Source organism: Microtus pennsylvanicus, chromosome 4 (assembly GCF_037038515.1).
Source record: "Microtus pennsylvanicus isolate mMicPen1 chromosome 4, mMicPen1.hap1, whole genome shotgun sequence".
In the NCBI taxonomy this organism is placed as follows: Eukaryota; Metazoa; Chordata; class Mammalia; order Rodentia; family Cricetidae; genus Microtus; species Microtus pennsylvanicus.
In genome coordinates, this window is record NC_134582.1 from 16,701,963 (window position 1) to 16,729,463 (window position 27,501).

The window sequence follows — 27,501 nt, forward strand, 5'->3', positions numbered from 1 at the left end:
CATGGAAGTTTAATTTTTCACATTTACCACCTCGCACGCGATTTTAAGCAGAGTAATACAAGCCCCAGCATTTGCTGAGCTAAGACAATTAGCAAAACAACTGCCAAAAAGCAAAAGCCACTGAGCAAGCAGCTATCATCAAGTTCGCTATTTTTTAACCCTTTACTTTGGAGACGGGGAATGGTACCCCTTTACACCAAATACATTTTAGAAGATCGTTTCAGATGACTACCACTTAAATTTCGTAAGAAAATGTCGTTTCTTTAACATGAACGTTTTCTTTCCCTGCACGCAGGCTCCTACCTGGGAGCTATTCATACCCTTGTTTCGAAAGGACTAACACGAATCTCATTTTTTTTTTTTTGGAACACACACAACTTCTCCCAGCTGCGCACACTGGGGGTATACAGTCCACTCTCTGCCGGGCATATCCTGACCGTCCAGGACTTTGTAAGGTACCCACAGAGGGCAGAATGCCAGATGAGTGGAGAAGAAATTCAAATCCCAGGGCAAACTTTCAAGATTATAGCAAACGTAGACATTCTCTGGAAACGGGAACAGCCCATGCACTCCTTAAGACTACCAGGAACTGAAACAAATCCCCACGGATTAAACATTCACCTGAACACTAGCACATTCCCGCAAATATCATCACATTATCACGGTGTGACGGACGGCTAAACTTTCAGAAAATGATGACATGAGACAGATTACATAATATTACATTTTCTAAAAGCTACGTAGAAACTTACCCACAATATATAAACCACCTGATTATACTCTGCATTGAACACATTGTTCTTTTAATTATTCTGATAGGCAATAAAACAAGGGTAGCTAGTACCATTTATATTAAGAACAAATTTGCTATTTAATAAAGAAATTTTAAAATTAAGTGCTAAAAATCTAACTTTATCGTTACTTGTAATCAACTTTTACTGATGGAACTAATTACTGTCCTTGATAAAGTACAGAATGTGTTTTCCCTAATCTAAATTCTAATCACCATGTCACTCACAACAGACTTAGGGATGCTTCACTAACACAGTATTCACATGCAAAATACTCTAAATAGGCCAATTATGACTCTGCCCCTGTTCCCTGGTTAACCCGCTGAGAACTGGAAAATTTCACAAGGCAGTCACCACCTGAAACAAAGGGTCCTTGTTTTAAATTAAGACAGTCTTTTTGATTCCTAAATAGCTCAACAAAGTGGCATGTCTTCCAGTGAAAGCGGTTGGTCAAATATGACCCATAAGCTGGAAAATCAAAAATTCAAAGCTCTCCTAGCCACCACAATATAGCTAAATATCATAAAGAGAGCTGGCGATGGTGGGGGAGTTCTGTGCCTACTGGTGAACAATATATAATGGGATAATCAGGCACTAGCATGCCTGTCTTCCCTGCTTCCAGCTTATGACTTTTCCAAGGGATACGTGATGAACATTACTTTAAGAAAAAAAAAACTGAAAAAGAGATTCTCAGAGTGAAAACGTATTACTGAACAAGCAGCTCACTGCTAACATCTCGGTTCCATCCACAAAGGAGGAAAATTAGATCCTTTGCCAGATAAAAACCTGAGATCAGCATACTAAACTGCTGCACTTCGGGAACTTTCAGGAGATGGCAAAGTATTAATAATGGCAGGCATATTAATAATGGCAGGCTAGAGCAGCAAGAACATTACAAGCAACTTGTCTACAAATTAGGAAACATAAAGATATAACATCAAACATTTATTTTTATCGCCTTAGGCATTTAAAAACTAGAGGTTCTACCTGAAATTTCACTTTTGACGAATTCTTACTGACAAGTTTATATTTATCTAACCCTTAATCCAAGAATATTTTTAATGTCTCCACTGATAAAGGTGTTTCTATGTGAAGTTACTCTCCCCATGACTTGGTGGATCTACCACTGAGTCTTCATTTTATTGGGGAAAAAAAGTTTAAAAATATAATTATTGTTGTTGTTACTGTCTTATAGTATGCTGAGCCTCTTGCATTCTAGGCAAATGGTCTACCATTCAGCTACATCACTCAATACCCATGGAAGCGACATCATTCAGAACCCATGGACTAATACTAGCTTGGTACCTATCAATTTCATAGACACTGTACTGGCAGCCATGGCTCTTATTTTTTCTTTTCTCTCTTTTTTTTTTCAAAATAATATAAAATCCTCAGGAAAGGGTTGACCAAATATTCTGAAATATTCTCTTTTCTTTTCAAGGGGCCTAATCGTTGGTTGATTCCTATTGGTCCTGGTAGCAAAGATTTCCCTCCCAGAAAAGGAAACCCATGTAGTAGGCCAACATAAAAACAAACAAGCTAGCTGCCCTGGTTTTAGGAGCATTCACAACAGAGTTGTGAAAAACAGATTATGATAACAGCTAAATGACTAAGGCTGACCTGCTTGTCGTCGATTTCAAAGAAAATCTTCCTGTGGCCAGTCAAAAGCAAACCAGCTTTCGGTTCTTCTACAAAGCCACATGCACTGTGGACTGACAGCAGCGAGAGGCACAGAGCACTTCCAAATAGAGGCTCCTGATAATCTCTCCCCCACAAAATAAGAAAAAGAAAAAAGCACAGTCCTGCTTCTTTCTTTCAGACATGTTTGTTCCTTTTTTTTTCCCACTCGGACAATGGAATCATTCTTCTAAAGGGACAAAAATAAACATTTCCTCAAACTTAAAGGGGCACTAATCACCCCCACAGGGAAAAGGAAGATAAAAATATATGTGCTCTTATTGGAGGGTCTACTTGTGAAATGAACAATGACTATTTACTATTGTTTGGTCTTTACGTCACATGCTCCAGCCTCTACCGTAATGGGAAAGATTCAAAATAATTTCCACTGCTCAAACACTTGGTACGTGAATGTTTAAAAATCAATGGCATTTGATTAAGGCAAATTAAATAAACAGAACACATAAAAGATAAGGCATTCATCTGTTTATAAAATAAGTATGTATAGCTTTGAAAACAAATTTATATTTCATGGCTGTTAAGTTTAAAAGCTAAGTCTATTTTCAAAATGGGTAAATGAATTCTTGCCTCTATTATAATAGGATTAGAAAAGTTTAAGGGTCCTGTTTTTTATTTGTTTTTCAGTTTGCTTTTTTTTTTTTTTTTTTTACATTGTGCTACCTTGTGTTCTGTGGTTATTCTGGGTCCACAGCAGTTAGCTGCCCCCATCAATCAGGAAACACTGGAAGCAAGATGTGGTATTTCATATAGCTAACCTGTAAATCTTAAAGCCATGCTTGTGAATCTGTTTAACTGTCCACATGTGAGGAGACAAGGCCTTCTCCTTAATCCCATCCAAAGGCAAACAATTTGAAGCCTTAAAACACAAACCAAAAAACAAAAAAACAAACAAAAACAAACCACGCCAACTTTGCTCACTGAGCTCAAACGACTGGAGAGTCACCCAGTGCAGTCCACGCACCAGCAAGGAGCCACGACTGGCACAGCCATTCAGACACCGAAGTCAAGATTCTGAGATGCTCGAGGAAACTGCACTGTTGCCTGTACCCTAGCAGGTTTGAACATGAAGATGTCTAGCATCATCTCAGCCCTGCCCTACTCCATTAGGGGCTGAGTGTGGGCCTTCACTCCTTGATCAACTACTAAGCTTGGTTTATGCAACTAAGGATGTAACCACGAATTACACTTGGGAAACAGAGAAGTGGCTTCTATCTCAAATTAGATTTATAACTGAATGGCAATCAAAAATCAAAGAAACTGCTCGAAGCTTAAATTATCAAAATTTCTTTTTCTTGTTAAACTAAAATCATCTCGTTCCAAACGATTGTTCCAGTTCATCCAGGACTTTTAAAAGTAAAGGGGAGGGGGAGTGGTTCATTTCTAAAAGGAAGATTATATTTACCCTTAATTATAGATATGGATGAGATCAGAGAGCTCTGCGCACTGCTTTTGGACATATGTTTAATTTATCTAAGAGGTGAGTGGCCTTGAATTTCAGAGGTGGATCCTCGGAGAGCAGAAAGAGAAGCCAGGGTTTGGACATCTCTGAGGGGGGAAATGTGCCCCTGGTTTTCAGTCTTTCTCCGCCTTTGCGTCACTACCATTACCTTGTGATCTGCTATCAGACACAACATCTCAGGGTGGGGGATGCTGCAGAGCAGAGAAAAGCAGTCTCGGATGAAACCAGATTAAGCTCCCTTTCTGAACTTTTGCCAAATGCGTGTGAGTCTAATTCATGTTTGGGTATTCTGGCACTCACACAGCTGCGAGTCCATTCTTTCATCGCAGACCCAAGTGATGTATAGTGGCTTTGTATGGCGAACTGACTCCACAAAAGCAGGGATTTGTTATTTTAAAATGGAAATAAAATTCAGCCCAGCTATAAAACTTATGAATGTGGGATGTCTGTATAGGTACCTAATAGACTTTGGAGCGTTAGGTGCAAACTAGATGTGGAGAGAAATGACAAAGGAGATGTCCTTAATACACTTGATCACAGCCGAGGACATATCTCCATGGCTAATTCTGCACAGAATTAGGTTTCCAAAGACACTGCTGAACAAGATTCTTAATAGCCATGGGGAAGTTTTTGCAATTCCCTATTGAATAGTTGCTGCTGAATTTGCCATTTCGACCACAGAAGGGCCATTGCTGACTTACTTAGTAGCAGGAGGAGGCCATAATTTTGCTGCTGTCCGCACTTACTCGGCAACCTAGAATATATCTTGCACCAAAGGGCAATGAAAAACACAGTAATTCCACCTGTCCACTTTTGAACTTCAAAGCTTACAACTGAAGGTCAGACCTCGGACAGTCTTTATCCCTGATCCCCGAGTGTCCAGAAAGACACTGTTACAGCATGCTTTCATTTCTGTTCTGGACTTAGTTTCAGTAAAAGAGGACTTGGGGAAAAAAAATACTAGAAAGATGAAATGGCAGAGATAACCAGGGGCTTAGATGGTAGCTGTGTGACCAAGAGATACAAATTATTGAGACTGTCATTCAGCAAATAGTCTCCTTTAAGAAATTTTGAGTATTTTCAAAAATAACAATTCATATTAAATTTAAAGTGCACATTGTATTCCACAGAAACTCGGAAATAAAGCTCAAGCTAGGCCTAGTGGGGCAGTTGTGTAATCCCAGGTGTTTGGGAAGCTGAGGTAGCAGGACCGCAAATACAGGGCCAGCCTGGGCTACAGAGTGAGCTCAGGTTCAAGTGAGGGGCAACTAAGCAAGAGCCTATCACAAAATAGAAAATAAAAAAGAGCTGGCGATACAGCTCAGTGGTAGAGCAGTTGTCTAGCATATGGAAGGCAACAGGCTCAACCCTTACTACCATGAACAAAGGAAGGTAAGAAGAAAGAAGGAAAAAGGAAGACGAAAGGAAGGAGTCAGGAAGGGAAAAAAGAAGAGAAAAAGGAACGGACAGAGGGAGGGAGAGACTGAAAAAGAAAGGGAAGGAGGGGGAAGGAGGGAGGGAGGAAGAGAGGGTTCACACAAAGTAAGAAGGAGGACCAGTGAGTTCTGCATAGACCCCAACCTCAAAAGAATCCAGACTGCTGGAATACAACTGCTCTCTCCTCTGTAGAGGGGGACTAATAAATGCTTTACCAAAGTTCCTAGGAGTGCAAGAAACAACACATGCAAAATGTCCAGCAGAAATGGTGCCCAACAAATACTTCAGCTTCCTCCCTCTGTCCTTCAGGATAGTCCTGTTAAAACCCACTAACTATTACTTAAAAGAGTCGTCTGAAGCTGAGATGATTATTAGATCCTCTACTCCACTATCAGATAAAAAACAAAAACCAAACAAAAACACACTGTGCTAATAATTTGAAACATGACTATAAAGAGCTGAAAGGATTAAAGATGGGAGTCTACAAATCAGTGATAGCTTAGTGGCCTTGGGCCACACCGGCAAGAAGATAGGGACTGCCCCATATTTACTAAAGAAATTGCCCAATAATCTTGGAATCTGAATGTTAGTGGCCACTTTCCTCAAAACGCCACAAGGATTTCTTTCAGCGACTCATTTGATTTTATTTTTCAAACAGAGAAGTAATTTGTTGCTAACTCAACTAAATACAAGATAAAAATGGTTTAAAGTCAATCTGCCAGTTGTACTGAAATAAAAAATGTCTGACGTGGCGTAGAGCTCTGTACATCGTAGAGAGTAGAAGAAGGTAAACTCTCACTGTGTCGGACACTGACAGATGATTACAAGCGTGGTTCAACTATGTATTCTCTCTTCTCAAAACCAATTATGGGCACTTAGTGGCTGGGCATTTAATATTTGACACTTAAAAATTTTTATTTTCTTCTTCCATGACATAAAGAAACAAACAAACAAGCTTTACAGTTTAGGTTGGGAATTTGCATAACTCCTAAAGAATTCAGTAACCCTGAGCAAAATTATTTATTTTAACAGCGATTGGATTTCACAAGACAGTTCAAAATTCAAAGATATTGTTTTTCCTTGTAAAGAAAAACACCTTACATTTAAATGCTATAGTGTAATACAAATGTTGCTATGGTAACTGCAACTTAATGTATAATGTGGTAATGGTCAAGTAAAAATTCATGCATTTTTAATGGAAATTACAACTGCCCGAGGACTGATGAGATTTATACATCCACCTATTTGACTTCTTCTCAAATTAAAAAACAACAACAACAAATATTATTTCTTGTGTACACTAAAGTGAGAAAGTTTTTCTGTGGTTCATGAAAATGCATTCTGGAAGCCCAGGTCATCTCTTACGTATTAAAAAGAGGATTAATTTAGTTGTTGTGCAGTGCAAGTTGGGGGGGGGGGGTTGAGGCATCAAAGCAAACAGTAACTTGAATAAAATTAAGCCTAAAAATTCTTTTTTTAAAAAATATTCATTTATTTATTATGTATACAATATTCTTTCTACGTGTATGCCTGCAGACCAGAAGAGGGTACCAGACCCCATTACAGATGGTTGTGAGCCACTATGTGGTTGCTGGAATTGAACTCAGGACCTTTGGAAGAGCAGGCAATGCTCTTAACCGCTGAGCCATCTCTCCAGCCCAAGCCTAAAAATTCTTATTTAACTATACAGAATTTAAGAAAAGCACTTTCTTGTCAATTAAAACTCCTCCTCAGAATGGCTCAGGAAGATCGTATAATTTATAATTTGACATATAGTCACTCAATACCATATAAAAAATATTTTTCTTAAAGTGCTTTCTGCTAGCAATAGTGTACCCAAGTAAAACAGGAAAACTTTGATAGGACATGTCAGCATACAGGGGAATTAGCATCACACAGACATGGCCTTAATAAACATGCTGAGAGAGCCTCACTTGACCATGTTGCTATTTAGGTAAAATAAAAGAGTCAGCCTTTATCATACAAGATGGGGAGAGTTCTAATGCAAGGTTATTGCAAATGTTTGCCTCTCTAGGCAAAGATATAGAAAATCCATGTTTATGGGACTAGCCTCTCTGAGAACAGGAGACAGGATTTCCTTCATGAAACTACCAGGGTGCTCAATTATAGCCTAGTGGTCAACTCTGCAAGCAACCACTGAGGTAGAGCGTGACAAGAGAGCCCACATGCAAACAGCGTGACAAGCTCGCATTCCGGCACAGTAGTACATGTCTAACACAATCTCAAATCACCCTGGAATTCCTTCCTTCTAAATAACCCTGTCTACATATGGCCTTTGGCTCTGTGTGCCTTAGCTCTACCTCCCAACATGCCCTCTTTCCTAAACGTGGGGGATGGAGGCCAAGCTTGTTATCTGCTTATCAGAGCAGGAAATGACTTAGGTATTCAGCTGTTGACTCTTTATCTATAGTGCCAAGCATGGGGATGCAATAGAGCAGGTGCTCCCTAAACAATGAAGGAAGTGCAAAACTGTTTTATTGGTCAACCCAAGAAAAGGGAGAGAGAGAGAGAGAGAGAGAGAGAGAGAGAGAGAGAGAGAGAGAACAGAACAGATCTATCCCTCTAGTAACTCCTACTGGCGATGCTGCTGATGATATTGACCACAGCCAGAAACAAGTCCAGATCCTTTAGACACTAACATGGCAGACAGTGCAGCCTCCAGCGTACAGATGGGGACATTGAGAGTGTCTCTGTGTCCTGACCAATACCACATGGCTAGCAAGTAGTGGGGCTAATTATACTTGACATTGACACATATACTTGTCCTTTATGCCCCAATCTTTCTGTGCTCTATCTGTCCCAAGCCCTTCCTTGTTAGCTGGCAATATCAATTATTGTTAGGGAACCCTGACTTTGAAAGCACGTCTCTTCTTACTGCAGAAGGGTCATCTAACCCAATGGAATTCAACAGGGCTACTTGTGAGTGCCACTTGGCCCTGGAGAACCTGGATATGTAATCCTAGTGGGTGTTCAGTTCTTTGGTACAATATGGTAGTATGAGCACAGTCATCATGAGAATCACTCAGACAACATTAGGCCCTTAGGAACTTGATGTCTGTGATTTCTCACTACTGGCATGTGGCCCCTCATGAGCTTCCTTGCTTTGGGGTGATGCTCTTGTACCTTGAAAAAATTTGTCACTTGTGGAGACTTTTTTTCTTTTCGAGACAGGGTTTCTCTGTGGTTTTGGAGCCTGTCCTGGAACTAGCTCTTGTAGACCAGGCTGGTCTCGAACTCACAGAGATCCGCCTGCCTCTGCCTCCCTAGTGCTGGGATTAAAGGCGTGCGCCACCACCGCCCAGCTTTGTGGAGACTTTTTAAAGAGGATGGTTACTCTGCAGAACACAGCATCCAGAGGAGTCTGGGAGAATTTAAACGAGTTAGTTAGGAAACCGTTCTCCTTAGGTTTCTTGAACATCTTAGATACCTAGCCTTTAGCTTCTACTTTCTTGACTACTACAATCAAGTTGGTTTAGACAGAAGCAAAGCCAGAGAAATAGATTCAGCACTGAGAAGACGCGGCCTTTGCTATACGCCAGCTACTGTGGTGGGCTTGGAGGAAACAGAACACTTATGTGAAAACCTTGGCTAAAGATGGCCTAAGCATGGTGAGTGGTGTGTTCCCCACTTCTGAGGCTTAGGTTTACCAGAACTGAGCCCTCTCCTCAGAGGACTGGTCTTCTCACTCTACATTAGATAGCCCACTCCAAAATACCTCTGAAGATGAGAATCAAACATCATCTTATTAGGACTTCTAGGGACTGTAGGGGAAGACAACGCCCTACCCTGGACCCTAGTGCTGCCCCCTTATTACAGTGCCTTGGGATTACAGGTAGATGTAGGGGACACTTTTAAATATGGGAGATGTTATTCTAACTGACGGCAGCCATACAAAGAGCAGCAAATATCCACACAGAACTCACTGCAGTTCAAGCTCCCTTGGCTGCAGTAACCCATTTAATTATCTCAGCCCCCTGAGGCTCCCCTTGTATTAATCCCACTCTACAGATGAGGTGGCCCGAGGTAGAAGGAAGCTAACTACCCACCCAAGAGAACTTGAAAACTATCTGAAAACCAATGAACAAGCAAACGGTGTCATTTCACTGACAGTAATTACATCGCTTAGTTTCATGCGGTTCCTGGTATCATCACATCTGAAAATGTTAACAGTTACCTCATGCTCATCCTTCAATCATAGGATCAGGAGCCTCCCACCCCCTTACCCCTTCTCCACTCTCCAACACCAGCTTGAGCACTGAGGACCTATTTGCAGCAATGCACTCGAGTCCCACGTCCTGTGCCCCGGTGTCCCTCCCTACAAAAATGCCATAAAAACTCACGGATCCCAGGAAAGATTTGTTTAGTAAAATAGCTGGCGATCAATTATTCCATTTACCCAGCACTCAAATGCACAACTATCTAAAGCAGTCCTTAGTTTTATAAGAAAGATGATACAGAAACAAGCAATGACCAGAAAACTTTACAAAGTCAGAAGGAGATGGTGATTTTAAAGGGTTCTTAAAGGAGCTGTGGAGCATTTGCATGTATAAATAAACACTCCTTTTCTCTCCCCGAGGATGTAGGACAGGTATATTTTTATTATGTGCTCACATAATACCTCATTATAAATATATTTAGATATTGAGCATGTGGCACGGACATGCCAAACTAGTTCACCAGCCAGTTGAACAAAATCCCCGAAAGAAGCCTGCAGAACATGCACTTCCAGAAGGCAGAATTTCGTGTATCGATTTTTAAAAGAAACAAACACTTTGATCTTTTCGCACAAAACCCTTCTGAGAAAAGGACCTGCACACAAGTAATCTGATGACCCGGAGTTGAGTTCAGCCTAGAAGCAAAACCTGACAAACTTCAAACACAGAAAAAGAAGTCAGGAAGGGGCTGGAGAAGGTAGACTCTAGCCTACCACCAGAGCACGCCTTTAATCCCAGCACCAGAGAGGTAGAGACAAATGGATCTCTGTGAGTTCGAGGCCAGTCAGATCTACAGAGTGAGTGCAAGGATAGCCAGAGAAACAACCACAACAGAGAAAAACCCTGCCTTGAAAAAACAAACAAACAAATAAATAAGCAAATAAAAACAAAAGAATGGAGACTCTAAAATATTCTGAAGTGTATCTGGGATACTAATGATTACCTAGATATATGCACATGCGCACAGGCACACATGCATGCACACACAAGGACACACTACCTGACACTACTTACTTACTTTCTTTGCAGTACAAGAGATGCACGACAAACTCCACTAATGACACACCAACAGCTTCTTATTTTATTTTACATTTTGAGGCAGGATGTCATTTGCCCAGGCTAGCCTTGAGCTCTGTAATCCCAAGCAGCTATTAAATTTGCAAGTCACCTGCCTCAAACTCCAAAGTAGCTGAGATTATAGGTCTGTGCTACTGGGTTCTACTTACTAGACCCATTTTAAAACTTAAAGCTAAATGTTCACATTAGTTTTCCATAAATGTATTATTACCTCATTTACAGTATATGGATGCATGTTAAGGAATAGAATTGACAGACAGACTTTTACCTACATAAGTCTATGTGAAGGGGTCAGATGCCCCGAAACTGGAGTTTTAGACAGTTGTGAGCTGCCATGTGGGTGCTGGAAATTGAACCTGGGACCTCTAGAAGCACAGCCAGTGCTCTTAACCACTGAGTCCTCTCTCTGGTCCCTGATTATTTATAATTTTTTAAACATTTGTTAATCAGAAGGTCCAGAGTCTCTTTTTCTTACTTCTCATATCCATGGAGCTCAGATAACTGTTTGCAGTTCACAAGATTCATTACAGACATTAACATCTATTTAATTCTTAGAAACTGCCTAAAACATTCTGGGGTGGGGTATATGGTACATGCTATATGTTTGTACCCCACTACCCTCCCCAAATACAAGCACTTCTTAAATTCTAAAAGACCCATGATCCAACAGTTCTAAATAAGGCAGCAAGACAAGGAAAGTTCTCTTTCTCTTCAAATACTAAGCAGGCCCAGTACTGTTCACTTTCTGAGATCAGAGGAGATCAGGCCCAGCCAGGGTGGTATGGCTACACACAAGCACCTCCTCCTCCACTGTGCTTGTGGCGAGGGTTAACAGGGACCCCACAGCAGTAATCTTTTAATTACAGTCAGCACCTAGATATACTTAACGTTCCATTAGAACCCTCCTCATAACTTGCTCAAGATAACTGCACAGATTTGAACTGGTAAGTTCATCTACGCCTAGTTCTACACAGACACAGCTGGCCTCTGTGTTTGCCTGTCCATTCACCAGAGAATCTATGCATTCAGGATGACTAGTCAGGTCTTTTTACACACTTGGGTGTTTTGATTTTTAAAGTGACTTAAACAGGTAATTTTTACTGCTGCTTGAAGGAAGTTCTATATACTCAAAAGGCAAAATGGGTCAATACCCGAATTTCACTCATGTGGTACAAGGCAGAGACCCTGCCTCCACCAGAACGCACTGAGCTTTGTGCTGGGCAAAGTTCGTTTCCTATTTGAAGCCTAGATTTTCTATGACATTCCAGATTGCAATGTAAAACCGTCAGGGGAACAGGGGCAGACCGACTGATACACTGTATCCTCACGTATGCATGCGTGAGTATATGAGTATGTATGAGTTTGTTTATTGTTATACAGGCTCCAATCAAACACACACAAAGCTTGCTGCCATCCCTCCCTTAGCAAACACACACATGATTTGCAACCTACTCCTTGACCTGAATGGGCAATACTGGGTGAAAAAGTTGAGGAAATCCTCCTGCCTCAAGGGACTCACACAGCTCGATCAAGATCCAGGCTTAAATTTAGTGAAACCTCCACTACTGATCCTGAAAGCAACACCCATGTCTTTAAGGAGTGGGCAACACATGCAGTCACTTCTTTAGGATGCTCAAGATCGTGTTCTAGGCGTCAAGGATCAAACACAGCTCGATGAACAATTCAGTTCCGGGTACACAGAAGGTACAAATAAGCACATTGGTGGAGTTTAATCACTTCCGGGGAGGTAGGGTAGGTCTGAGAGGTACCTTACAAATTCAAGGAGAAAACTAAATGTAAAATACACATTCTCCAGGGAAATCACCGAAATGGCGAGAGATGATGGGGAGGGATGCTGTAGACGGCACAGAAACTACCTGAACTGTCTAGATACGGTGAAAATTAAAGAGCAGATTCTGTTTGTATCTGGCAGCAAAACAAGGTACTGGGAGTGGGAAGGAGGGAGCAAGGGGAGCAGGGCAAGAATTGCCAGTTATACTATAATTCCAGTACTCAGGAGGCGAAGTCCAAAAAACCAAGGGTCCACAGGCAGCTGAAGCTACATCAGTGAGAAATCATTTATAAAAATTAAACAAAAAAGAAGGAAAAGGAGAAAACTCAGGAAGCTGTGCTGTTTTAGGCTTAGCTTTGAAAACAACGGCCCTTTGTGTGCTGTTTAGGTTTCCTTCCTTTCTTTTCCTTTTTATTTTATTTTTATTATTATTATTTTTTCCTTCTGTCAGGAAGAGGGAATCTCAGTTTTGGAATTGCCTCCATCAGATAGGCCTATGGGCATGTCTGTGGGGGCGTATTCTTGATTGAACTGAAGATTGATGTGGGGCGGCCCAGCTCGTGTGGGTGGTGCCCCCCCCCCCGTAGGTGGTCCTGGGTGGTATAAGGAAGCAGGGGGAGCAAGCAAAGCCAGGAGAGCAAGCCAGTGAGCAGCCTTCCTCTGTGGCCGGGAGCTCCCGCCCGGGTTTCCCATGAGTCTGGAGTGAACCTATAAGATGAAATAAACCCTTTCAGCCTCAAGTTGGTCTCTGTCAGTATTTATCACGGTGACAGAAACAGGGCGGGAAGTAAAAACCAAGGACATCTTAAGCCTGTTGATTCCTCTCAGTTCACAGGAAATGTGGAGAATACATGCTAAAAGGCTGGGAGGAAGAAAGAGATCAATCAAAACCACAGCATCAGACAAGATCATAAAGGGTGTAGTAGGGAAAGCTGTGGATTTTCAAAAAGGCCAAAGGTAGACAATACCCATGGGCAACATTCAGTCCAAGCACACCAGCGACAAAAGCCATTTGTTTTCTGTTGCTGGTTTTTTTTTTTTTCTTCCTAGTTTGGGATGTTTTGTTTTGCTTTTCTGTGACAAGGTTTTGCTGTGGAGCTCAGACTAACCTAGAAGTCATAACTTCTCACCTCTGCCTTGCAGATGGTGGGTTACCAGGTGAGAGCCACTATGTCCAGAGACAAAAGACAAAAGCCAGGGTCCAGGGTGCTGAGGAAGGATTGCTGAGAGTCCCGGCAGGTTCTGTGATGATACTGTGGTTATGTTAAGCCGGGGGGGGGGGGGGGGGGGATGCTATTTATTTATAGAATCTAAAGTAAGAGATGCTGTGTTTATATATAAAATGATATGCAACCTACAATAAAGCACTTGGAAATCATCAAACGGCTAAGATGGTTCTAAGGCAGACAGCGCAAAGGCTTCAGTTTCTGTTGAAACTGAAGGGTAGAGACATGGTTTTACACTTTACAGTACTCTGAATTACTGTTGCATTTGAAATTTTCCACGATCAAAAGATTCAGAGACGAACATATCTGTAAAACCAGCTCTATGCATTTTCAGCCGAAGAAGGGTATTAAAGTTCAGAGTATTTTTCAACGCTGGCTGTGTGGTTCAAGGCTTCGGGGTCCCCCAAGAATTATATTCTGCTGTGTTCTCTGCAGAACAGAATTTTTAAAGATGAGGTCTTTAGACACCCTAGACTAAAGGTCAAACAGATGGTCAGGGAAGGAATGAGAAGTCCCCTCTGATCTAGGGCCCCATCGCAAAAAGCCCCTTTGCCCTGTCCCACAATGCTCCTTGCTTCACAAGCCAAAGCCAGAAATGGTTGAGGATAAGAACAGAGTAAATGGCACGTGGACTCCTTCTAAGAGAGCACACAAGCCCTACAGGTACACAGGGCGAGCAGAGCATGTCCCTGTCAGTCTGTACTGACTACACACCTGTACAGGTGCTCACCAGGAAATCCAGGAATACTGAAATACTCTAATTTTGGAGCATTAGCTTAAAAAAAATGGGTGGGGGTGCACAAACATCAGCAGCTGGATTTTTTTTTAAACTGACATAAATAAAAATGTATTCATTAAATGTTTATGAAAGTCAAAATTCAGCCGCTCACTAAACTGGGTTATTTGGCTACTGCTCAAACATCAGCCTGTCAATCTGTGGGAGAAGAGAGCTGTGTGCTTTTAGCTTGCAATTAAAAAGAGAACATCAAAGGTCTCGCGTGCATCCTGCAATGGATCAAAGAGAGACTGCTGCCTCCGCCCCTAGCTCCTGTCTCATCCTAGCTACCCTTTACAGAGGGAAAGAGGCTTGAAAAACAGGGTGCCCCATGACTCAAGGACATACTCCTCCACATGCTGGACTCCCCAATCCCAGAGTTAGGTGAGGACAAGCAACGGAACCACCAAACCGAAAATGGGTTCTATCAAGTGTCTAGTGCAAAACCAGCCATTGAATCAGTAGCATTTTACCTGACAGAAACAGACTGGGGTAATGGGTGTAGGTAAAGTACTTGCTGCAGAAGCAGAAGGGTCTGCATTCCATCCCCAGTACCCAACCAGAACTCCGGGGCGTGCTGGTGTGTGCTTACACATCCCAGCTCTGGGGAGGTATAGGCAAATGAATCTGGGGGCTTGCTGGTCAGCCAGGCTAGCCTGAACAGTGAGTCCCAGGTCAATAAGAGACTTTGTCTCCAAAAATACAAGGTAGACGACTCCTGAGAAATGAAATCAGAAATTGATCTCTGGCCTCCATACACATGCACACAAATGCACATGCATGTACACACACAGGAGACAAAGGCATCCCCACAGATGACCATAAAGTCTGCCCGTTTTCAGAAAAAGGACTGGCTCAAAGGTGTGGGAGTCAGACGGGACGTTTGCTGAAGGCCAGTTGCAAAGTAGGGACATAATGAACACAAAACAGAAGGAAGGGGGCAAAAACATATGGCCAGCCAAACCGTACTTACAAATAATTTTTAATGCTTTGCAATATGTTAGTTATATATGAATGGAGGGTCATTTTCTTAGGACCTTTGCATCAAACTGAACATTGTGACAGTCCTTGGCCTGGTTCAAAATGTAATGCCTAATGACTCGAAAGACAGCATCAAGTTCATCCTGTATGGGGGACGAGCTCTGCTGGCCTTACTGATGTTTCCATAGAAATTTACTCCAGTTCTGCTCTGGACACTTAGAGCATAAAGTCTTTCTGCCAGAAGGCACACAGTCACACCTTCTTTTGTTTTGATACAAGGACTCAAAAGGGAAAGGAAGTTATGAAGGCAAGGAAGAGTTTGGAAGGAGAGATTAAAATATTCACAATGAGGCAGCAAAGGGTTATTAAAGCAGAGGTTTGCCTCCTGGGGAAATTGGGAACCAGAAACCCAACCATTTATGGATGAATTAACTCCTCTCTAAGCCTTGGCATCTTCCTGTGCACACGCTCAGACAGGAACCGGAAGGGATACAGGAACCTCTCCTATGTCTCCCCTGGGCACCTTCACAAGATGGCCAGAGTCAGTATGCTACAGTATCATGTGGCTAGGGTGAGAATTTAGAAAAAATAGACATATACATACCCAAAATTGCTGGAAAATGAGAAAGAAAGCCTCTAGAAGACCAGAACGTTCTTAAAAGGTAAAATAGAGCAACACTACTATGGGGGGGGGGGGGCAGTGACTCATGAGCAACATTAGAAGATGACAGGGGAAAAGCAATTCAAAGTCAGGCATGTCCGCATCCCTGCCTGGAAGGATTCATGGAGCAGAACGGGGAGAGACGATAATCAAATAATCAGGGCAAAAGCAAGATGGAAAGGGGAAGGCAAAGGAGGCTATGGCTTTAGCACTCAAGTTTTACATTTAACCGGAAAGCATTCAAAGTGGTGGTCACAACCAAAGCCAATTTAGGAGGGGGTGGGGGAGAAGCAGAAATTTAAAGGTGTATACCCTCACATTTCTGAAAGAATTACATAAGTGTACATAATTCAGAAATAAAAATTATTTCCTCGCTGGGCAGTGGTGGTGCACACCTTTAATTCCAGCACTCGGGAGGCAGAGGCAGGTGGATCTCTGTGAATTTGAGGTTAGCCTGGTCTACAAGAGCTAGTTCCAGGACAGGCTCCAAAGCTACAGAGAAACCCTGTTCAAAAAAAAAAAATCATTCCTCCACCAAAACAGGTGTGCTTGGTACACAAAATTTACAGAATGGGGCAAGAAAACCGCTGTGGCATCCAGGATTCGGTGATTATTCATACAGTTTTAATATGTAGAATGAAGCACACTGATTTCTGCCCCAGAGGGAAAGAGTGGGATGCAGAGAAACTAGTGACTCCAGTGTGCCAAGGAACACGGAGCAATGGCTCAGGACTAGAGGTGCCCGCCTTTAACCCTGACAACCTGAGTTTGGTACCCAGAACCCACAAGGAGAACTGACTCCCACGGTTGTCCTTCCATAACTACAGGTACAACAAGCATGCCCATGTAGGCACGGACACAAGTTGCTATACACACACACACATACACACCCACACCCACACACACACACACACACACACACACACACACACACACACACACACACGGAGAGAGAGAGACAGAGAGAATTAATTAATTAATTAGATGTTTAAATAATCTCTATAAATGCGCTAAGATTCTGTTCTTGTTCAGGAATGATAAGGAAACTATTTAACTCAATATTTAGTAAAAGTGAATATTTTTTCATTGTGTCAGTTAAACATGAGAATAATTTTCATAAGGAATGAAATAGGTATGCCATTCCCATGTCATTAAAACAAAAGAAAAGTTTTATGTCAGCAAAATATGAAACAAAGGAAATGTGGTTAAAAACACAACAGGTTTTAATGACTATCTGTATCACACGCTGATTTGGTTTGTCTGCGTTCCTCAAGTTACAGCACCGATCACATTGGACCAGCTAATACAAATCTAAAGTTGAGTGCTGTGCAGAAAAAGCCATCATGAAAAACAAACATAAGAAATGGAAAATGAGAGGTATGAAATATACGAAAGATAAAGACTACAGGAAGAAAAAAATTGAAAACATTTAGGAGGAGAGCCAATTCAAGGCAAAAGAAATGAAATTATGTTACACTGATGATAAAAGTAAACTCTTCAAATTTCTCTTGTTTTCACAACTTTTAATGGTTTATTGTATATCTTTGAGATATATTTAACAAATAGGTACTTGAGAAGCAGAGGCAGGCAGCTCTCTATGAGTTCAAGGCCAGCCTGGTCTATACAGTGTATTCTAGGTCAAAAAGGCTACATACTGATACCTTGTCTCAAAACAAATGAACAAATACAGACATATGGTAGATTGATAAATTCATGATTGATTTTCCTCAGAAGTAAAAACCCAATTGACAGATAATAAGACAATGTTTCAATCATAGTAGATAAACCATGCACTTTTCAATTGCATATGGATAATATTCTCTAAAGTAACAAATGTATTAAAACAAAAACATACTGTACTACTACTGTGACAAACGTTTTACCACAACTGAAAATATTAAGTCTATTAATAACAATTGGGCCATACAGAAATTTGAAAATACTATGTAGAAGTATATAGATGGGCAAGAAACATGGCTTAACCAGGAAAAGGCACTTGTGGCAAGGACTGATGATAATCCAAATTTCATGGCCAGGACCCACATGGTGAAAGGAGAGAAGTCCTACTTGCAAGCTCTCTCCTAACTTCTATATGTATGCATCCAAGCACACATATGTGTAAACAAATAAACAAGCAAACAAATAAATATTGTGAAAGTATATAGATTAACAACAAGGGTAGCTGTAAATAAGAAAGGTTTGGGGGTATTGCCAAAGCAATATAAAAATGAAAAAAATATGCTTTGTTAAATAGAGAGAATGTGTACATTACATATATTAGTATATGTAAAAATAAAACTAAATGAATTAGACATGCAATATAAAAATCTAAGGAAAGGGTATAATATACTAAGGATAAATATGAAGAATTAATGGGATTTTAAAAAGAACTTAAAATGTAGATTATCAATAATATTTAAAAAGTCCAAACAAAATAGATAAAACTGTGGCAAATATGAAACAAGGAAAAACTCAGAAAGAGAAAATGCATTAATAGTATGCAAAATATATCTATATCAGTCTTAGACATAGGCTAGGAATCGTTACTATAAGTGAGCAATATGCATAATTTTGTGTAGATAATTATAAGGCTGCAAAATGGGCATTTTGCAGAAAGATACAGATTTAGTCTGAACACACAAATTAATCCTGAGAAGTGATGATCCTAGGGAAGTTGTCCTAACCTACAAGAAGCAGACAGACAGGAAACAAGCCAATGACGAATCACTGAACGGAAGTGCTCAAGCCAGCAAAGGGGAAGCATGGTGTCCATTCCATTGTTCTAGTTATGTGTCACAAGACTTCAAACGGCAACATCAAAATAACACGGAAAAATACTACGTGTGACGGTGGCATCAGTATCTGCCCATGACTTTCTTCCCTAGCTCCTCTCAGAAAGTCTCAAAGGAACAAACGACAGCAAAAACAAACAAAATCCCGAAGCTGGAAAGGCAATGTAGTAATAATATCTGCAAGACCACCACACCGAAAAATAATGGTTTTCCTCCATATCGGCTCACTAATTAAAAACAAAATGGAAAACAATTCTGTTTAGAAAAAAATAACATAAAACACCTAAGAATAAAATTAACAAGAACATAAAAGTGAATCTTTACTAAGGCTCAAAAGAAACTTCTTGTTTTGTTTTATTTTCCAAGACAGGGTTTCTCTGTTTAACATTCCTGGCTGTCCTGGAACTCATGCTGTAGACCAGGCTGGCCTCCAACTCAGAGATCTATGTCTCTCTGTCTTCCAAGTGGTGGGATGAAAGGTGTGCCACCACCATTTGGCCTCAAAAGAAACATTTTATACAGTCAGTTTTCACAGTCTAGGAAGGTATTTTTCTCAAGAGAAACACTATAATGAAAAATATTTTTCCTAATTAATCTATAAGGCATTTATCTCAAGCATTCAATGTCTAAATTTATGTACTTCTCAAAAAGTATTTTCACAAAAAATTTTTAAAAAGTGTGTGTATGTGAACATGTGCGTACAAGTTCATGTGTGCATGAATGTGTGTTCATATGTATGCGAATGTAAGAGGTCAACACATGTATCTTCCTCAATTATTCTCCACCTTATTTTTCGGGACAGGGTCTCCTGTTGAACCTGGAACTCACCTACTTGGCTAAGTCAGCTACCAGCAAGCTCTAGAGACCGCTCTGCCTGGCTCTTTTACCTGTCTTTACAGAATTGAACTCAGGTCCGCACTCCAATGTGACACGTATTTTACCAACTGAGCCATCTCCTTAGCCACACATAGTTTTTCCTATAAACTAAGGGGAAAAGAGGATTTAGTGTCACTGTGGTTCTTTGGAGGGCTTGGGGAAAGGCATGGCCATACCACAGCTTGAGTTGGCTGTACTGGGAAACTTCTGTCAGTAGACTGAAATCCATAGACTCACTTCCCCCTCAACTCCTTTTCACCACACGAAGCCAATTGCTTTCTTTCCGTCTCAAGCCTAAGCTTCTGTTGCGGAGATATCGTGACTCAACTGTAGTTTTCCCAAAAGCTCTTCCGTTACTGCTCCCCTCTCTCCTCTCGTGATGACATCTCATGCAGCATTCCAGACTTTACCCTACCCTGCCCCTGTCACATGACACAAGTGTCACAACTAACCCTCTTGTGCACACTCTTCAACGGTGGTGAACAAGCCCCCTCCAGAACCTCACTATGCTTTCTGACCTCAAATACAGCATGTAGACTTCCCTGTCAAAATACTTAACCTAAGTTTCTTACAGATGCTATAAAAATCAGTCATTCAAACGGCCATTTCACGCTTAGCTTTTGTTTGACGATTTTATCAAGGACTCATTTGCTCTATTAGAGTGACTGGCAAGAAGTCTAGAGTGAGTCTAGGCCTGGCGCCAAACTCTAGGCCTTAGACACCTATGAAATGGAAAGTCATGTGATCCTAACTTCTCATCCATTCTTCATAATGGTGTGACTTCTCACACAAGTTTGACTGACCCAAAGGTCATCTGGTGAGATAGACAAGGTGGCAATATAGGAGTGAAAAGCAAGTGTGTTGAGCCCTATTATTTGAGTTTAGATTAAAAAAGAAAAAAAAAAGGAAGGGACAGGGTTCAATGTCAGCTCTCACTTCAATAAGAACACAGAATCATCATCATCCTTCTCCTCCTCCTCCTCCTCCTCCTCCTCCTCCTCCTCCTTCTTTTCTCTCTCTCTTTCTTTCTCTCTCTCTCTCTCTCTCTCTCTCTCTCTCTCTCTCTCTCTTTCTCTCTCTCTCCCCCTCCCTATTAAAAGCCTTTCTTCCTTAGAGTGTACAGCTATAAAATCAAGGCATCCATAGCGGCTATTTTCAAACCCTCCATATAGGTGATGGGCTTATTTCTTCATAATGTGATATGATCATTGTTCTGTTACTATCAGAAGAATATAAAGTCAAGCATAGGCATGAATATGTTAAAGGGTTATGCTTACATTTATCTGATAAAAATAGCGGTGTGAGCATGTCCCATAAAGTTGTCAAAGAGGCTAGGAAGGCCCCCAAATCTCTGTTCAGGCCAATATAGTTCCCCAGGAACGGTCTTTAAGCACCACCTGTTAAAACTATCCAGGGGGGTGGTACCCAATGATGTCCTTTGAAGGAGAAATTTCATTTTCCATGTGACACTAGATAGTCATATAAACGAGCCCGTGGTGTTCCTATTGATTTAACCAAGGGCAATCCCATACTACATTGGATAGGTATTATTTTATGAAACTTTCACCAGGACTTTGTGGCAGGATGCCCAATCCTGGCCACCATTAGCCACTTAGTAGCTCCAGGAAAGCTATTTTGTTTCTTCCTTTTATTCCACCTTATAAAAACGAAGACTAACTTTTTACAATGAATAGTAATGTGACTGTGTTGCTTTCATTTAATGGATTAAAAGGAATGTGTTGTTTTTAATATGTTTTCTTTTAATATGCTATATTCTTTTCATATTTTCTTTTAATATGAAATTGGGCTTTGAAAACTTCAAAAAAAAACCTCAGAAAGTCCATTTTCTCAGCTTGAATGTATAGAGACAAATTAATGCTGAAAGCGTTATGAGCTGGACCAAAATGAAGTTTCAGCAAAAATGCTTGATCTGTATGTTTTGTAACAATATTCAGTTATAGGTCACTGCTGTCCACATAAACTCAATGGCAGGTTTCAGCTAGCTTTCTAGCTGTTAGTTTCATAATAACAGTCAAAGCTTATTGGATAAACTCCACGACTTAGCATACGCCTGTGTCTTTCATTCATGATATTTTTAAAATTTACATAAAACCTCCCCTAAAGAAAAAGATATTATTACTCAAGATGGTGATAACGTACTATTTCGGGCACTCTGGTAAATGTCCCTGGTGATTAAATTGCTTAATCTTTGCAAAATTCTACATATCCAAGAGAGCTGCTAATACCAACAAACATGGCACACACAGAAGGCTGAGGCTCAGAAAGCATGTGTCACTTTTCCTGGCCACAAGCTTGGTGTGGGGGGCACAGGGCTACATGGAAGGCCACGTGCATCTCCTCAGCCAGTGCACGCTTTCTGCTTGACCTTTCTACAAATGCACACAAGAGAGAACTGCGGCTCATCGAGCATACGCAAAGGCCCCTGTCTTCACATGCAACACACAGAAATATCTACTATTGATCATCAAAATTTGAAAAGTGTTTTTTGCTCAGAAAAGGATTTAGGCCCGTAGTACACATGAGGTTCTGGGTTCAAACCTCAGCACCAAAACAAAGGTGTAAAAATGAAAATTTGTAATGGGGTGTAGTGGCACACATTTCAAATGCAGTATGCAAGAGACCAAAGCAGAGGATTAGCTCTCACAGGCCAACCATACGCTGACAAATAATTACTTAAATTTCAAAATATTTTAACCAATATTTAATAATGATTTTTCATGTTGTGAGCATGTAATAGAGTCTTAGCCTGTGCACATTAAAGCGTGAACAGTTTTGTTTTCAAGAAAACGGTAAATTCAAAACTCACTCTGTAAAAGTGACAAGGCTGGGATCTGGAGAAAGGGCCCAGACATCACTCAACCTCTGTACCACAGGTGGGCACACAGTGTTGACAGTAAGCCGGCTAGCGCCAGGAGCCACAACCTCTGAGCTTACTCCTTGGCATTCTTCACAAACTTAGCCAGCAAAAAGAAAAGGACCTCATGTTACCACGATCGCATGAAGTGCGGTCCACAGTAAACCCTAAGGGCCAAGTCTGCCTCCTGGGGAATTGGACAGTGCAAGGTGAGGAAGGTACGGAGCACTCAGGGAGCCGACCTTGTGCTGGGCTCCAAGTGTGCAGCTCGCAGACGGAAAGGAGGAAGCACTGAGCAGGTGCTTTATGCTCATCCTGTTTTCACTACTTTGAACGGCTCGCTACTTATACACGGAGTGCAATGGTAAAGATGCCGACAACGAGCGTCAGGCTACACGGGTTCTAACTGGGCACACGTAAACCCAGGGGACCCCTGACTTAACTAGTCCACCCCTGGCTATTCATGCAAGACATGAAGAGTTGGGCAAGATGATCTCTAAGTATTCACAAACTCTTTAAAAAAAAAAAAAAGGTAAACATCAAGCGACTCACTGACTACACCGAGTAATGACTGATTTCAGTTCAGAAAGTGGCAAAGACCTCTGCCTTTAAACAAAGATATCTTGCATTTCTGACTCAGTGAAAAACAAGTAATTCTAAGACAACAATACAAGCCTGGCAGTGAAACTCACAGCCTAGGTTCTAGAACATTCCTCTCATACTTATCAGCACATCTCTTTCCCTCCTGTGAGCATACTGGGAAGGCGAGCTGTATGAGCATTGTCTTCCTGGTACAATTCGGATCTTTCAACAAGATTGAAAGGGCCATGCATGGCTGTAGTGAGCCCCCACCCCCAACCCAGTCTGCGCTCCGCTGGCCTTTTCTCAGAATGACAGAGCGTCTTATTTACTTGCGTCAGAATTGTAGTTCATCAACCCAAGGGGCCAATGAAATGTAAGGTGCATCGTCCTTACCTATTTATCATCAGGACAAGGAAAGTTGCCAATTAAATTGGCACCTCATAAATTTCTGAGGTGCTGAAAGGCAAAAGCAACCCTTCAGAATCTACTGAACATGACCACATACGGCTTCGGTACCCGGTTTTCCCATTACTCCAGACAAATCTATCTGCCAAGAGCAATGCTAGCGACTGAATCACATGTCCTACTTAAGCCAACCGTCTCTCTCTATTCTGACCACATCCATTAGACACTGAGAAAAAGAAACATTATTTATACTACAAGAAATTAAGAAAAATATCACAGATTAAATGCATAGCTCTCATTTTTTTTATTTATGTTTCTTTTAAAGGTAGACTTTCTGTCACCTGTGTGGTATTCTGGGAGGATATTCTGTGAATCATGGTTAAAGGTTACCTTAGTCCTCATTATCTATGACACAGATGCTCACTTGGAGCTAACCGGGATCCCATAAATCACTGTACTGGTAGCTTTGGTCCACTTAACACAAACTGGTATGGCCTCAGAAGAGGGAACCTGAAATGAGAACTCCCCTCTATCAGACTGGCCTGTGTGCATGTCTTAATTAATGACTGATGGAAGACTCAAGCCCAGCCCGCTGTGGCTGGTGCCACTCACTGGGGAGGAGGTGCTGGATTGTATAAGAAAGTGGGCTAGGCAAGCCAGGGGAGAGCAGGCCCATCTGCAGCATTACTTCATGAGTCCCGGCTCTCCTCCCGCACGGGTTATCCTCCTGTTCCCCACACAGAGATGGACAGTGATGGGCAAGTGCCAGCCAAATAAACCCTTTTTTTCCCAAGTCGTTTTGGGTCATGGTGTTATTGTTTTTTTTTTAAGATTTATTTATTTAAGCTAAATAAGAAGGTGAACCCAAAGAAAAACATATAGGCATCTTCCTGAATATTAACCTTCATCAGGTGATGAAAGGAGACAGAGACAGAGACCCACATTGGAGCACTGGACTGAAATCTCAAGGTCCAAATCAGGAGCAGAAGGAGAAAGAGCACGAGCATGGAACTCAGGACCGCGAGGGGCGTACCCACACACTGAGACAATGGGGATGTTCTATTGGAACTCACCAAGGCCAGCTGGCCTGGGTCTGAAAAAGCATGGGATAAAACCGGACTCGCTGAACATAGCGGACAATGAGGACTACTGAGAACTCAAGAACAATGGCAGTGGGTTTTTGATCCTACTGCATGTACTGGCTTTGTGGGAGCCTAGGCAGTTTGGATGCTCACCTTACTAGACCTGGATGGAGGTGGGCGGTCCTTGGACTTCCCACAGGGCAGAAAACCCTGATTGCTCTTCGAGCTGACAAGGGAAAGGGACTTGATTGGGGGAGGGGGAGGGAAATGGGAGGCGGTGGCAGGAAGGAGGCAGAAATCTTTAATAAGTAAATAAATAAGATTTATTTATTTATTTATTATGTATTCAACATTCCGCCTCCATGTATGACCACATGCCAGAAGAGGGCGCCAGACCTCATTACAGATGGTTGTGAGCCACCATGTGGTTGCTGGGAATTGAACTCAGGACCTCTGGAAGAACAATCTCTCCAGACCCTGGGTCATGGTGTTTATAATGGCAACGTACAGCAAACTAGAAGAGTAACCCAGCTAAGCCTTTGAGGGTGCAGAAAGAGAGCCTTTATAAAGTGCTCCTTAAGTCAGGTCAATCACACCTGAACCCACCCTAGGAGCTGATTGGTTCTAAACACTATCCTCAAGTAGTACACAGAAACCTAGATGAAACAACCTAGGAAACACATATTTCCTGTCTCATGGAGTTTCAAGTTTATCTTTCTCCACAACTAGCCCCAAACAAGATCCTATCTATGTAATATTAGAGTACACATTCCAAACAAGTCACTCAGAATTTCCCAGATCCTCTGTGTTTGCTCAAGTTCAATGACAAGGTTTGTTAAATTGTGAATAACTAATAAGGACTAGGCAAAACAGAAATAGAACAAAATTAATGTACCTGATATTAAATGCAATAAAATATTTTCCTCCCGTTATACTTAAGATGGCACTCAATCATTTTCCAGTGAAGGAAATCTCTGCGACCTACAGGCACACGGGATTCGCCCCAAAGCAAGCTGCTCCTCTATGTTCAACAAATGCTAGTAGATGTTTGAAGGAATGTGCTTCATTCAAAGCTTCCCCGACAAAGCAGAAGTTTCAGTAGTCAAATTCCTGAGCTGAGATCTGTACAGTGATTTTGCTTATTTCCCTATCATAAAATCCAGCCTGATGTTTGTTGTCTCTGGCTTACAGGCCAGTGTCCTAAGGAGAAGGTTTATGTTACTCCAAGTTTGTAAGACATCCTGTGAAATCCACAGACTGAAAACTCAGAGAGGTACTAGAATCTTCTCCCCGAAGGAGTGTTGGGTCTGAGAGGGAACGAAAACGAAAATAAACAAATCACAAACAAACAAAAGCAGCTCCCTTCCCAACCACACACATGCTAAGCATCATCATCATTACTCAAACATGGTGACGGGAGCCCAGGACACAGATCCTGTGCAGTGTCCCATACAATACGGGGTTAACCCATTCCCTCACTTAGTTCATTTCCATCAACAAACACCCCTGACCAATCACTACTAAGAAACTGTACAATGACACTGACTCATCCTGATACAGGATGTCTGTCTGTCTTCCTCCACCAAAACAGACCTCTAGTCATCTTCAATGAGTTTCACTTTACCAGTGTACCCCAGTGAAAAGCAGTCAGTGGGGTAATATCCTTTCAGAGGCTGTCTGCCAGTCTGTTCTGAGTCTGTGGACTGGCAGGCAGGGCTCTCCTGTCAGAGCTTCGAGAGCTCTGCAGATGTCTGCTGTGTTCAGTCAAATCGAAAAGGAGAAAAGATGGCCTCTGACAAAGGACAGCTGTCAATCAGATGGTGTGCTCACACTTGGTAGTCCAATGAGCAGTGACAGAGGTGACAAGCGGTTGGCTAATCAGCACGCCATGAAATCACACCCCTTCCCAGGGCTCACCCCAACACGTGAGGTGACAGCGTGTGTGCATCTCCAGCGCCCGGGCTCCTAGGCGGGCTCCCTCCCTGCCCTCTTTCCTGGCCGCTCAGTCTCTGCCCGGTGCATTAGTGCTCTTAGGCCAAAGCCAATGGAATATTGCTAGAAACAAATCTCGGTTGGGAAGAAACAGAAGGGAAAAGCAGCCACACAGGGACTATAAGTGACACAGTCATCTATTCAGAGCTGCTCCACATTGACACTGAGGGATGATTTATTAGCTACAGACAGCTAGAGATGTTACTAGAAAATCAGATCCAAAGTCACGGGCTGCCTCACTGCCGCCTCCCCGAGACACCCACCATCTTGACATTCCCTATTCTTGCCACAAGGGGGCACTTTGGGGCTACTTCCTGGTTGAGTGGGCTGAAGATTGGTCTTTCCAGTTACAAACACTGCAAAGAGGGTGCTTTGGGATGGAGTGAGATCAGGAAACTGGACTGGCCAGTGAGCTGCACATAGAAAAGTGAAATCTCAAGATCTCATATTTGCTTTCTTCAGTAGTGAGTTTTCACTTATACCAAGATCACCGGAAATTTGACTTGGTAGGAGGATACACACCTGCAACCCAGCACTGATGGGGTGGAGTGAGGAGGGTCACAAGTTCAAGGCCAGCCTGCATACTTTTACAATGATGACAGAATATCCTGTCTGCTCTCCCCAGTGGATTCTAAATAAGCCAAAGAAAGGAAGCAGAGGAAACAGGAAGAAAAACAGGGGAAGGGATAGCTGCAGACAAAGTTGAATATATGGCTGTCCACTTATAGTTCGGGAGCCTAAACAAAAGGATGTCTACAGGGCCAA

At 41.8% G+C, this 27,501-nt stretch overlaps 1 protein-coding gene across 16 annotated transcripts in view; it reads right to left on the minus strand.

Moving 5' to 3' along the window:
- The window catches only part of Tcf4 (transcription factor 4), a 336,792-nt gene that overhangs the window by 119,157 nt on the left and 190,134 nt on the right, over nucleotides 1-27,501 (minus strand). The window lies entirely within an intron of this gene.